Source organism: Nicotiana sylvestris, chromosome 6 (assembly GCF_000393655.2).
Source record: "Nicotiana sylvestris chromosome 6, ASM39365v2, whole genome shotgun sequence".
NCBI classification, from domain to species: domain Eukaryota; kingdom Viridiplantae; phylum Streptophyta; class Magnoliopsida; order Solanales; family Solanaceae; genus Nicotiana; species Nicotiana sylvestris.
Window position 1 is genome coordinate 66,714,447 of NC_091062.1, and position 8,085 is coordinate 66,722,531.

Consider the following 8,085-nt stretch of genomic DNA (forward strand, 5'->3'; position numbering starts at 1 on the left):
ACCCCGATTGCCATCAACAACTCGTAGCCGAGCCCTGAGATCGACCTCGAGGCCCGGAATCAACAAGACCGAGGCTCGAGTAACTAGCATATCGGTTTGATTATAGCTCTCTCCTTAACCGTATTTCGTTTCTAAATCTCATACACTTGGTATCAATTGCTTAGCAAACTAGCATAAAAATAGATCACGTATTTTTAGAGTCTTATCAACAAATTTAATTGTTATTACCATTTTCACGGTAAACAGGTATGTATGGCTAAAACCCTTCTTCTTAGAATGGAATCTTACGGTGTTCACGTAATTGGTGTAAGTCCCCCCATTGATCAATATAGAGTTTGCTATTCCGAATATGTTTGTGTTGTAAGATATATGTTCAATGTGTAATCCAAATGCCTTAATGCTTCATCATGTTATCTTATCAATTGAGGATGTGTTCAAAATATGGAATATGTGTTAAAATGTGGACTTCAAGTCAAATTCGAATAATTATTTTTATGCCAAAGTATATGAAAAACCTCTATGTGCTTAAGATTCTCAAATTGCTCATATGTGTACTAATGTCTTATATGATAGGCCTTAGTGTTGTTGATGATGATAATAATGTTGAATGTAAAAAAGGAAACTGGAATTGTGAAATTCGGCCAAGTTACATGAATGACGTTATAAATGAGGGCACTCATGCCAATGTATTGAAAAGATGGGAAAGAAACATGAAGTGAGATGACTGATTGAAAGGATGATTCAAAAGACGGCCTAGCCGATCGGGTCGTGATCAGATGTCATGCCGTACAAATGGTGGTAACTGTGCTGGAAATGGTAACTGAAATTGTGGATATGGTTGATGTCTCAAATGAGATGACCTGGCCGATCGGGTCGAGATCGGACTCCATGTAAGATCATGGTGGTATTGCGGATTGTGGCATATCGGCACTAAAGATTTCCCAACCTAATAAGATGGAAATTGGGATGAGAACTTATGTGATCCTTACTTGATGTTTTAGTATTGTTTGAAGCTCTTATTTAACTTATGACTGTTTCCCCCTTGTATTATTATTCATCCTATTGAGATGGTATTTTAGCTTTACATACTAGTACTATTCGACAATACTAACGTCCCTTTTGCCGGGGGTACTACATCTTTAAATTGATACGTGTGGTTCCATAGCAGACAGTGTTGATCGCAATTAGTGGTGCATCTTCTTCCCAGTAGACACGGTGAGCCCCACTTCATCCCTTCATGTATTGTATCTCTTGTCCATAGTGTTGTCACGTTTTGAGGTATAGCCGGGGCCTTGTTGCCGGCACTATATTAACACTCTTTTGTATCTTTAGAGGCTTCGTAGACACTATGTGGGTTGTATATGGGTGTTAGAAAGGTCAACGAATTATATTGTGTTTTAGAATCTTGTTCCATTCAATCACAAGGATGTGTGTATTTTGAAACTTAACAATGATGTAACTTATGAAATGATTTAGTAATGTATATATGATCTTCCTATTGTCTAATTAATGAAAACATGCCCTCTCTTGATCATAAGCGAGTCGGGTAGAAAGTGTCTAACATGCTTGCTTGACCGGGTCCACTCGGTTGAGCGCCGGTCGCGCTCCCCGAGGTTGGGGCGTGACATGAAGACTTGAATGGAGGATTACTCGGTTCATAGTTTAGAGGTTGGCATTTAATTCCAGCGGATGAAAGGCAATTGAACTATTGATGTTTAGGCCTTTGTTGACGGAGTAGCGAGACTTTATATTTCCAAACATGGTGGAATTCTCATTTGTGATGTGGTGTCGTCGCCCTTGTAGAAACGCATTAAGGCTCATCGGTATTATGGTCTCCTTTGAATTGCCTTCAGGGCAGAGTGTTGTGGAATGGTGCCTAAGCAGCGATTGTCAAAGATGGTAATGAATGGCGGCTTCAGAGTCGAAATGGTGTTTTTAGTGTTGATGGCTCGAGAGGGATGATCTTTATAGAGGCTCAGAGTTGGTGGCAGTTTATCTGTTCCGATGCTACAAAGATGGATTATGATTTGAGGTAGTATTTTGGCAGCGAAGGAGGAGGAAGGACATGGTGGGAGTGGCGGGGTAGCGTATGGATTCTGTGGTAGGATAGCCACATACTTCAAGATAGTTTAGAGCGATTTGGGGATCCTGGTAGACAGTGACTAAGTATATACATTTCTTTGGGTGGTGGCTACTATATGATGGTAGGCTATAATCTCGTGTTTTAATTGCTTATTGCACTCTAATTCACTGCACTTTACTTGTGTTTGAGTTTTAATAGCTAGTATTTTGTACTTATTGTGTGTTTTATACATTGTAGGAGTGATTCCGAGTGATGTAGATGTTATGGAGCTAATTCGAGCTATTTGGAGCTTTGAAGTCTGAGTAAAAGCCCAAAGGATTAAGTCGAGATCTTCGAGGGTCGAGGACCAAGCCCGGACATCAAAAATCAAAGTTCGAACTTCACTATAAGAAAATTCCACAGCCACGGCGCATGGGGCATCGCAGCTGTACAAATCCTGCTGCCTGTGAATTGTTGAGCTCCCTGAAGATCCCCACAGCACCCTATGTGGTGCGTCGCTTCATGCGGTGCGCCTGTGCAAAGTTTATAGAGCCAATGTCCTATTTTGGCTATGAGAAGGTGGTTTCGTCTGGGCCCGACCCTACTTGGTAAAATACATGGAAAACGTTATTTTCTGGACTTTTGACACATATTCGACCTAAGGAAGCTAATGAGGAGTTGGAGGAGAAAAAGTACAAGGATTTCATCATTCCTTCCTCACTCAAGACTCAATTTTGGATTGAATTTATATTTTTCTATACTTTTATTATATCTGTGATGAATTACTCCATGTCTATGGAGTAGTTCCCTTTAGGGTTTGATGGATTTGGTGTATTGATATTTGTTTGTGGATTATAACTCTAGTTTTGTATATTGACGCGTTTTTGGATTATTTAATCGTTGCATCTTTATTCACTTGTTCATGTAATCGAGAGAGGAATAACTTGTGATATCTTTGCATTATATTGTTGGTTGAGTTCATTAATTCATCTTAGTAATTGAAAGAGGCTAGTTGAATCATTGATTAAATCAAGTTAGGAGGATAATTGAGAGAGGTTCTCCTAAAGACCAATTCACTACGCATCCTTGCATATCTTCACAGAGCTTAAATTGATTCATCTCGTGAGGTTGAGACTTAATCGAGGGAGGAGTTTCTACTAAACAATTGAACTAATAATTGAGTGAATTTGAGAGACTCACTTGAACATTAGACGTGAATTATCTAGAGTTAGATCCCAAATAATTATCTTGCACCTATCCTATCAAAACCCTATTTGCTCCCATTGATACCTTCCTTTTCTTACTCCTTGTGTTGATTGTCACTAGTCAATATTCTAAATTCTTAGTTAATTTTAGTATTAATCACACAAATCTCAACTATTGATCATCTTGGATAGCAATCAAGCTAGAAAATACGATAATAGTGTTCAACTCCAATCCCTTTGGGTACAATATTATACTATACTATATTTGATTAGTGAGCATATTTTGAAGTGGTGTTTTGTGCTCGTCAAATTTGGGCATCGTTGCCGGGGATTGGCAATCAATAGTTTTTGAAATAGTTTGTAGTGCTAATTTAGGAACTTTTCTTTTTATTTTTTTATTTTTCTCTTTTTACGTTTGGTGTTTTTTGACTGTGCGCAAGTTACAGGTAAGAGTGGTGCATGACTCGAGCTTCTTGGAAAGAAGTGCTACTATACGAACCTGAGATAGAAAAACAACTGCGACAATTGAGGAAAAAAAGAAATCTCACAGAGACTTTAGAAAAGGTTGGGCAATCCTCAAGCAAAGGAACTATGGTTGGAGACGGTGATGAGATTGTAGATTTGGTTGCAAGAGAGACAGCCCAACAATGAGAAAAAGCTGCACGAGATGCTGAGGAAGCAGCTATTAGAGATACATAGATTATCTATGAAGAGGAGAGGGCTCGGAGAATTGCTCAAAATCAACCCTTGGCTGTAAATCAGCTTGGAAATATAGCTCCCGGGCCTGGGAGATCACCAGGAGATTATGCTAGACCGGTCTACAACCAAAGATTATCAAGTGTGAGACTACCTCCAATCGCAACAAACAATTTCGAGTTGAAGCAAGGGTTACATCAAACCCTTCAGAACTACTATGTCTTCAAAGGAAAAACGAACAAAGATCCAAATATACATCTAATGGACTTCGAGGAGATTATGAACACCTTTTAATACAATGGTGTGTCACAAGATGCAGTATACTTAAGGGTATTCCCCTTCACACTCAAAGATGATGCAAAATAGTGGCTTCGAAGTTGCCCACGAGATCAATTAGAACATGGGATGAGATGACTAGAAAATTTCTTGATAAATATTTCTCATCAGCTAAGACGAGCAAGTTTAGAAGAGAAATCCATAACTTCTACCAGAAAGAGACTGAAACTGTGTTTGAAGCATGGGAGAGGTTTAAGGAGATAGTCAGAAAGTGTCAATATAGTAGAATTGAACTCTGGATGCAACTCCAATATTTTTGGGATGGACTGACACCAGACTCACGTAGAACATTGAGCAATGCAGCTGGAGGTCCGTTGATGAAGAAGACTCTAGAGGAGACCTTGCATGGTTGAGATATGTAGAATCGAAGAAGGAACTTAGAGTTAGAAACGAGAAGAATATAGAATAAGAAGAAGAAGAGAGAGAAAGATAAAAGAATTTGGATATACCAGGTATGTGTTGCCTCATCGTTGCTTTTTGTTACCTATATAACAGAATGACTGAGTTGGCATAAGCTGAGTTGGCAAAATCTCCACAATCGAACGCTCATTAATCATCTTACAATATGGATCGTTCATTTTCACCTGCCAATTCTTTTGCTTCTTTCTTCACAACCCCACATCGACTCTTAACAACTACAATTGTGTTATAAATAGAATTGTATTTAAGGTGAATGTCTATATTTTAGAGAGATTTTAGGGATTATTACTTGGTGATTAAGTCACTATTTTCCTATAAATAAAGAGGTTTTATTCAATTGTAAATTATCCCAAAATCAATAAGAATTCTCTCTTCCTACTATTCTCTGCAATACTCTTTTCATCTTTTATTGTTCATAACATGTTATCAGCACGAGACTCTAAACAATTGAGTAGAAGCTTTGGGATTGAGCATAATGATTGTCAATTGCTCCATGAACTTCCATCATGATTAAATTCTGGATTTAAGGTAAGTATTTTACTTTATTTTTCTCTTTTAAATTCTTGAAATTCTATATTTTTATTTTAAATACAAGCAAAGACAATAAACTTTGATTATAACTTTCATAGAGTTTGCAAGAAATTATAACCAACCAAAGTGGTAAAATTTCTATGCCTTACCATGATCAAATTCATGTATGATTATGGGCAAAGAAGTGAAACACCATTCCATTGAATTTGCTTCATTCTCATTCCCTTAAGAGAATATGATAGTAGCATGTGATAAGTCTGAAAGAAGACAAAATTATTACCGTGAAGGTATCAATGTATGTGGACATGGTAATAGACGAAATTATAATCGTCATCATTGTGTAATGAGAATAATAAGGATTCTCAAAATAATCCTTCACCCTATGAAAGTAATATTTGTTATCGATTTGACATGAGATTTTGTAAAGCACATATAGATGATTATGGTCCATTCATGATGTGAATGTGATAATATCTGATTTATGAAGACATATTCATTCTTGAAAGAATATGAACATGCTAGTGGTAGTGAATATGCCACACTCACCTCTAGAAAGAGGTTTTAGATAAAAAAAAATATCATTATGATGGTATGAATGGTCATTGGTTAAGTACCTATTGTACGCCAAAATATTTTGGATATGTAATTATTAAAGGACAATAGTAATGCAAAAAACAGATCTTGCATATAATTTTGACCATGACCATTATGGTATATCTTTCTCCTTGAAAGAGATATATACCATATGGATGTTGATGAATATGTAGTAGTACAAAATTAATTGAAAGCTCTAGAAGAGCCACTTATGTATGATGTGCAAAAACAAAAGAGAATTCACATGGGTAAATATTAAAGAACTAGAAAGTTCTTTATGAATTCTCTTATGTTGTTTGTTCTCATTAATTAATAGACCAACTAAAATTGGGATTGAATCCCATGAATACTGAAAATATCAAAGGTGAATATGAGCCCATTCACCTGCCATGTATACCACATAAGATGCATATATGAGATGGTTACATGTACGATTATTATTAATCTGCAACCTTTTATTTGCGAGGTAACTTGCTCAATAATTTAACTTTGAACATAATTTTCATATTTTCTATTCAAGACAGTTCATCTTGATAAGTTGGTTTACATCACAACTAGTTTAGCAAAATGATTTATTGAGTGCCTCCATTTAATAGTTAAACTATTGCTTATGAGAAAAAAGTTATCTATATCAATTTGATATAGGTTATATACAAAAGTATATTACATTCTCCCCTTACAAGTGGTTCACGATCAGGAAACAAATAATTCCTTCATTATTGATATGTGGTGTATATTTTGATTAACACCATAACGTACAAAAGTGGGTTTTCAAAGTTGAGGAAGTAAGTTAGTTTTTCTAACATGAAGGGAGACAAGATAAACAATTGAGAAAAAGTTACGTGGAATGAATTATAATTTGTACATATAGATCCTCAAATAAGATAATATGAACTTGCAGTTCATAAAAAGATAATTGATCTACAATATCTTGTAAAGCATGCCAGACGCATTTGCTGACCCAAAGAAAGTAACGATATCTCACTGCAAATGCTCCTATTAGAATAAGTCCTAGAAAGACACAGTCTATGGTATACTTAAAGCATATAGACAAATCGGTTTCAAAAAAAATTCTTGATAAAGAAGATGAGAAAATGATCAAAATGATCGTAATAAGGAGGCAAGTGATCTAGAAGATCACATGACATAATAATTCATAAAATCTCAGGAGAGGTTTAGGTACCTGAAAATATGAATAAAGAAGTCTCTATGTCATGTCTTTATGAAAAAAGGTGGTTGAAACTGATATAAAATATTCGCGGATTACATATATGATAACGTTAAAATATATATGAAGATCTTAAGTCTGAAGAAACAATTCCAGTAGAATTGGTTTCATATGAAAGACATATAGTTTTGGACCTGCAGTTCAAACACTTGAAATTATAAAGTCAATAGTGTGTGCAATCGTCTTTATCTATCTTATATCTCTAGCATGACATGAAAACTTGATGTAAATCTAAAGTCATCATATGGCTTATATGACTTAAATTATATGACAATCCCTGAAGGATTTAAATTACTTAAAGCATATAGAATTCTTGGCCATGAAGTACTACATCCTAAGTGCAATTTGTGCATATTTGTATCTTGCTATAACTATAGGCATGATAATATGATAGCGAGAATTTTTACCTCTATGGAGATATTGAAAAGCCATTTCACGACATTATATGAAGACATTATATATCTATCAGGAATGATGATTTCAAGGTGCAATATATTCATTCAAGTTAATATGGCTGATTTGTTTGTCAAATCTGTACCAACGATCTTTTGAAGATGGTGCACAAGATTGGAATGCGAAGGCTCAAAGATATGAATTGATGCTCTCATCAGGAAGAGTTAATATGTGTTGTACTCTTTTTTCCTTACAAGGTTTTGTCCCATTGGCTTTTCCTTGCAAGGTTTTTAACGAGGCAACCAAAAGACGTATTTCTAAACATGTGTACTCTTTTTCCTTCTCTAGAATTTTATCCCACTGGATTTTATTTTAGTTAAGGTTTTAACGAGACATATTATCTATTGAATAAACATTCAAGGGGGAGTGTTATAAATAGAATTGTATTTAAGATTAATGTCTATATTTTAGAGAGATTTTGGTGATTATTACTTGGTGGCTAAGTCACTATAGAGGGGTTCTATTCCATAATAAATCATCCGAAAATCAATAAGAATTCTCTCTCCCAGCTATTCTCTGCAATACTCTTTTAATCTTTTATTGTTCATAACAAATTATTT

At 35.5% G+C, this 8,085-nt stretch overlaps 1 non-coding gene across 1 annotated transcript; it reads right to left on the reverse strand.

Annotated features, from left to right (window-relative positions):
• Positions 1 to 4,421: 4,421 nt before the first annotated feature.
• LOC138872237 (small nucleolar RNA R71) lies at positions 4,422 to 4,528 on the reverse strand. The gene has a single exon (XR_011400705.1). It is a non-coding gene; the product is annotated as a small nucleolar RNA R71 (small nucleolar RNA).
• Between the last annotated feature and the right edge of the window lie 3,557 nt (positions 4,529 to 8,085).